This window comes from Megalobrama amblycephala, linkage group LG2 (genome assembly GCF_018812025.1).
Source record: "Megalobrama amblycephala isolate DHTTF-2021 linkage group LG2, ASM1881202v1, whole genome shotgun sequence".
Classification (NCBI taxonomy): Eukaryota; Metazoa; Chordata; class Actinopteri; order Cypriniformes; family Xenocyprididae; genus Megalobrama; species Megalobrama amblycephala.
Window position 1 is genome coordinate 14,811,585 of NC_063045.1, and position 6,891 is coordinate 14,818,475.

Genomic DNA, 6,891 nt, shown 5'->3' on the forward strand with positions numbered 1-6,891 from the left:
TTTAACCCCAAACATTAGTTCTTTTGAAAAATATCTCAATGATAGGGGTCAATGGTTATCAATGTTCTTCACAATATCTTCTTTTCTGTTCCACAGAAGAAAGAAAGTCATACGGGTTTGGAACGACATGATGTATAACTTGGGTAAACAGCATCTTTAAAATTATATTTAGGTAAAATTAAATCTTTAAAAAGTTAAAGTTGAAGGCTAAGTTTTATATATATATAAATATATAACTTTATATATATATAACTTAAACCTTTATATATATATATATATATATATATATATATATATATATATATATATATAACTTAAACCTTTATATATATATATATATATATATATATATATAAAACTTAAACCTTTATATATATATATATATATATATATATATATATATATATATATATATATAAGCTTTTGTGGATTTGAAAGTTTCCATGGATGTCAAAGGTTCTTTATGGAACCATCAATGTCAATATGGAACCTTTATTTTTGCATACAGCAAGAATGGTCATTGATAATAGGAACCTAAAGTACTGCAAATAACCATTGCCGAAAACTGGAATTTGTAATAACGTAAATTATCCGATCACCAACTTGTTTGCAGATGACACGACATCTATATATCCTCCATCTCAGCTGTGGCTTTGATGGCGGCACAGTAGCAGGGTAATCTCTCTACACAGTAGCTACTGTTCCCCTCCATCCACCCCTCTCTATGCCTCCCTCCAATGCCCCAAGCTCCCCCAGCTCTAGTCTCCCCTTCACAGCTTGCTGTGACCCATCTTGCACCTCCCGGAGTCCACAACAGACGCTTGGTGTGTGAAGAGGGTCAGGAGTTCAGTGCGCGACTCTATCCGTCCCCCCTCTCTGTGCAGTGAGCGCTCACGAGGTTTATAATTGTCTGCTGTTGGCATCCAGGGCAGGTTCAAGCGCAGTGCAGTGCTGGAGAGAGAGATGTGTCTTATTAAACAGTCACTGATTAGATGCAACTAATTGACAGGGCCTTGTTTTTACTCTCCTTTTCCCAGCTATAGCTCAGACAGACATACACACACCTCCCTCTCTTCTGTGTGGCCTTTTTATTCAACCTTTTAAATGTTCATGGCATTTAAATGTTCTGAGCTGCTGAACTGTCAGCTCTTATCATTTATCTTTTACATGCATTTTTGTTATTTATATTTTCATTTTTTTAATAATAATAAAATGTAATAATTAAATTTTATATATATATATATATATATATATATATATATATATATATACACACACACACACACACACACACACACACACACACACACACACACACACACACACAGTGGTGTGAAAAAGTGCTTGGCCTTTCCTGATGTTTTATTTTTTTGCATGTTTGTCACACTTTAATGTTTTAGATCATCAAACAAATATAAATATGAATCAAAGATAACACAAGTAAACACAACATGCAGTTTTTAAATGAAGGTTTTTATTATGAAGGGAAAACAAAATCCAAACCCACATGGCCCTGTGTGAAAAAGTGCTTGCCCCCTAAACCTAATAACTGGTAGGGCCACTCTTAGCGGCAACAACTGCAATCAAGCGTTTGTGATAACTTGCAATGAGTCTGTTACAGCGCTGTGGAGGAATTTTGGCCCACTCATCTTTGCAGAATTGTTGCCACATTGGAGGGTTTTTGAGCATGAACCGCCTTTTTAAGGTCACACCACAGCATTTCAACAGGACTTTGACTAGGCAACTCCAAAGTCTTCATTTTGTTTTTCTTCAGCCATTCAGAGGTGGCCTTGCTGGTGTGTTTTGGATCATTGTCCTGCTGCAGAACCCAAGTTTGCTTCAGCTTGAGGTCACAAACAGATGGCCGGACATTGCCACACACATCACATAACACACAAACATATTATAAATCTAAACTGATTGTCCAAAAAATTTATTAGTTACATAATTATTTCTGATTTGTTACTATAAATTAAACTTCCTATAAGTTTAACGTCCTATGAACTTGGCCGATAATTTCAAATTCCAACATCTTTGGGTAAAATCTGGGTATTATTGGGTTAATTGCTATCAACATTATAGAGTAAACAGGAAAAGGAGTATAGGACATCTCCAGGTTCAAACTCTAGTCAGCCATATGAGCACCAAGGCTGTGTTAACCACTAAGTAAATCTCTATTTAAAAAAAAAAACTGTTTTTTTTTATCCTGCCATACCTAACCGAATCAGGAAATGAAGGAACGCCTTGGTTCAATTCTAATCCATAGGCAACGTGTCATTAGTGTCTTGCTACAGACTGAAAAAGTGTGCAGATGTCATATATTGGACATTTGCCATGTATATGCTGAGAACTTAGGTCTTCCACAGAATTTCAGCCAGTTTACATGAAAAGACACTGGGAACTTGAGATTTACCCATCAATTTGCTCAATTCGTTCCAGATTATATTCCTGTTGAAACTGCCTCATCTCAGTCCAAATGCTCAGTCCAAACTGTTCTGACATAAAAGTGTTAGGGAATGTAAAATATATTAATAATACTATCTATAAGGTATTCTCTTACTGAACCATTTTTATCCTGCCATACCTAACTGAATCAGGAAATCAAGGAACGCCTTGGTTCAATTCTAATCCATAGGCAACGTGTCATTAGTGTCTTTCTAAAGACTGAAAACGTGTGCGCATGCTGCAATAAACGAGAGCAGTAAGTGTAAAAATACAAGAGAGAGAAGTGCAACAGCAGTAGAGCAGATGTGGCTGGAATGCAGCCAAATTCAACCTCTCTGTAGTCCATAACCCTCATCTCAGGAGAACGCTGAGGAGACAATAAGAGCGAACGAAAGGATCAGAGAAAAAGCGCAAGTCTTTCATCTTCTTCCATCCCTGTTCCGTCACCCGAGCATGTCCCGATGAACTCGGTGTTGATAAAAGTCGCATATTTCTTAGAGCAACCTTATTCTCTGACAAAACCGTCGCTGTTGTGTCCTCGGCTTTCAGCATGACCTAGTTTTCATGCAAGCAGATGGTTCGGACTGATTACTAAATCAATAAATCAACCAAAGAATGAGTTTCCACATTTTATGCTCACAGATGAATGGAGACGGCAAAGAGATGACAAAATTGGGCAGCTGCCACCATCCGATGTTCTGATGTGGACTTTCTCAGGCGAGTGTTTGGTCTTTTGAGAGCGGCTATGAACATCCGTCTGCAGATGGCCAACACATTGCATTCCAGACAGGCCCTTCTGTCTGGACTGGACCAGGAATGGTGCAATTCCGGCTTCATGGCTCTCCAGGGCCACATGGAACTGTGTCTCTCTCAAGCAACACCCGCAAGATCTTGTGTGCATCACAGTGCAGATTTTCCATCAGCGCTGGAACAGGTCCGTGGACATCAGCTTGCACCTTCACCATGTTGCCTAGAAACAAACTGTTTACAGTCTCATTATTCAAAGTATAAAGGCTGCTGAAAACATAGTCACATGGTCATAAAATATTGTAACATAAAAACGCTCTTGGCAAAGTTATGGTTTTGCATGTACTTGTTGAAAGACATGGTGATTGTTGGCAGATGACCTCACGGTGTAAGGCTCAGCTGTGCAACCGAGAGATCATAGTTTTGGCTAGTTGACTAAAATATGACTTTTGTGAATGTGCACAGTCCCAAACACTTCACTAGCCTCTATCCTGAGCTGTGACGTCTAAGATGGAGAAAATATAATCCATTTCACACTACAAAAAAGAATCAAGACTCTGATAAACATCTTCCCTAATATACTCAGACAGCTAGATAGCTAGATAGATAGATAGATAGATAGATAGATAGAGTGTTTGAGTGACAGAATTGGCTTTAACCAACATAGATTAGCTCAGGCTAGCATGGGAATTCATGCAGTTTTAAGACGGCCCGTACATCACGGAACACAATGCTGATAATGGCCCTTTAATTTGTCACTGCACATATATTGGACTTTTGCCATGTATATGCTGAGAACTTAGGTCTTTCACAGAATTTCAGCCAGTTTACATGAAAAGACACTGGGAACTTGAGATTTACCCGTCAGAGTTACAATTTGCTCAATTCGTTCCAGATTATATTCCTATTGAAACTGCCTCATCTCAGTCCAAATGCTCTGACGATGAGACCATTTGAAGAAAAAGAGCTCATTATTACATGTGCCGTATTCTTTCAGACGATTCTTTGGAATGGAGATGGTTCCAAGTAGCATCTGCACGGCTCAAACGGACCAGATGTGTCTTTGGCTCCGCAGCCAAGTCTTTAAGCAGCAGCGGACCGTGCCTGCTGCCTCCCTGGGGTGCCTGGAATAAAAGCACAACTGTTAACAGGTAGCCCCCACCGTTCCTGACGCCCCTTATAGACTGCACATAGGAACAGGCGGAATTGTTGAGGTCTGCTGAAACAAACAAAGAAGCAGATGAGAAAAACTGCCAATTTCTTGTCACTCAAACCTTCTACTCTAGACTTCATCCAGCCCATCCCCCTAAACTTCGAAATTTATTTTCATAACCTTTTTAATGCAAATAAAACTCAGAGGGAAAAGGTTCTGGGCCAAATTTGTCTTTTACACTGACGGAGATCGCCAAAGGGGATTGTCGGGATTGGAATGTTTGACTCCCATCCTCCCAAAGATCAAGGGGGGTCTTAAGCTACTCAACCAGAACTGTAAGGATTATTGGCTTTTTACAAGGAGGCCACTTGTGTTATCCGAAAGACTGAGCTCGTTAGCTTCCTTGTCTGCTCTCAAGTCCAAAAAGCCATGCTTTCCAAGTGTTCCAAGAGTACTGAGGTCAATGACGTGATGCTTTTTTTTTTTGTTCTATGTATTAATTTACTAAAAATGCATTTTAAAAAGTCATATATTCATTATATTATTTATATAACTTGAAGGCACCACTTCTATGATTAGCATGCATTTATATATCTATATGTGTGTGTGTGTGTGTGTGTGTGTGTGTGTGTGTGTGTGTGTGTGTGTTTTGTTTTTGATTGTTTACTCAAAATGACATATGCCGAACTTTTCCAATCATGTAGTCTGCTTAAATTCCTCCATAAATGACTGCAAGTTTGCATTCATTTTTGAGTGCAACACCCACATTTCAAAATCAAGTCAACAACTGATGGACAAAAACAAGTCCTCTCCCCCTACATTTTCTTTTTCAATGATCTGTATGGTTGCATCCAAAATCCCCCCTACCAAAAAAAAAAACAGGAAGTGATATCATAGAGAGGACCCCCATGACTTTGTTTCATGGTCAATAATTCTCTTAAAATATCAGGTAGTTTAACTTTTTCATAACAAAGCAATGTTCATTGTAAAATGGTAAACCCTCCACAAAACGATGACATTTATAAATGAATAATTCATGATATAAAAAAAGTACATTATTAAGAACTGTTCAACATGTTTCAACCTAGATTTTCCTTATTTTTCTTAATCATGGACTCTCTTTTACATCATTGACCAACTAAACATAAATCAGCATGGAGGAATTTCTAACTACAAACCAATGAAACTTTTTCGTACTCAGTAAGAATGACACTTTCTTTTCTTGGAAGAATAAGCACTTATAAATATAGCATTGCCAGGAGTTAATTAGCAATCTTGTTGCCTTTCAAACGCATTCCAATTCGAGAACAAAAAGTGTGATGAAATCCAAGAGGTGAGAGGAAGCTAGGTTTCGCGTTGAAAGAACACAAGTCATCATTCAACTGCCCATGTTTTCAAATAACAGCCCTTTGAAAAACTCACTAGAAGCTACTGAAAGACATGCCATACCATTACAACACCAAACAGCGCTTAAGACTCGCCACCTTGGCTGCTAGCGGTCGGCTTTTATCGACTATACATACCTGCTGATGCAGAACATGTATTATATAGCTCAAAAGAAGATGACACAGCAGCTTAAAAACAGAAAACGCAAAAACAACTGTATAGAAAGTGAACAAGCATGAAAATACACGTGTAATGAATGTGTTTTACCTCTGATGGTCAGTCATGCATTTCTGTTTTGAAAAGCCATGGCAGTGAGAGACCAGTTTATATGCGTTGTTTTTTCTTTCCCTCCTTTTTTGTTTTGGTTTCCTCCTCCCAAGCTGCAAGTCTTTAGTCAAAGTCTTGCTTTGACAGGTGAAGATCAACCGGAGCCGTCACTATTGGCAACCATGTGGGACTGAAGGGAAAAGGTCAGAACAGGGTCACCAGAGACTCAGTCATTCTATACCTATTCAATAATATGCCCAGCCCCCAACAGGTTAAAGGTCCCACACAACATACCTTACCCAAAGTTCTCCAATTAGCCCTGGATCACAGTCTGGAAATAAGATTCACAATGGGAGGGGGATTAAAGAAATGCGTGCTGGTCTTTTTCTTTATTTATGCATCATTACTGAGAGGGAGGTTCTTCTGCTGCAGTTAAAGCTGTATAATTTTATTAGGCAGGTGATTGAAATGCATTTAAGGGCTTAAGACATTATTTGTCATAATCCAGAAGTTATATACAAAAAGGAAAATATTTATGTATAAATTAAAATAAATTCCAATGCAATTTTAAAAATAGCAACAAACTGAAAATTGGAAAAGAAAAAAAATGAGGTAAGATTTCAAGAAAAATTACCTTCATTTCACCTGTCAAAGATGAAAAATTTCATTGGAAAAAGGAAAGTATACTTAACAAGGCTGTACTAAACACTGGGCATTTAGCAGCAATTAACACTTAATGTCTAGCACATGGGTGAACATCGTTCTAGCCAACAACTTTCTTCAATCACTCACTTTCAAAGTGCATACTAGACCACACTATCAGTCTGTACTATTAGTAACTGCATTGTGGATTCTAGAAACACTGGTGGACGCTGTTTTTGAATGCATCTTGT

The 6,891-nt window shown here is 38.2% G+C and overlaps 1 long non-coding RNA gene across 1 annotated transcript; it reads right to left on the reverse strand.

Moving 5' to 3' along the window:
• Positions 1 to 1,459: 1,459 nt before the first annotated feature.
• Positions 1,460 to 6,511, reverse strand: LOC125263773. The gene is made up of 4 exons (XR_007183892.1): positions 6,293 to 6,511; positions 5,999 to 6,188; positions 4,171 to 4,316; positions 1,460 to 3,426 (listed from the first exon to the last, which is right to left on the reverse strand). It is a non-coding gene; the product is annotated as an uncharacterized LOC125263773 (long non-coding RNA).
• Positions 6,512 to 6,891: the final 380 nt, after the last annotated feature.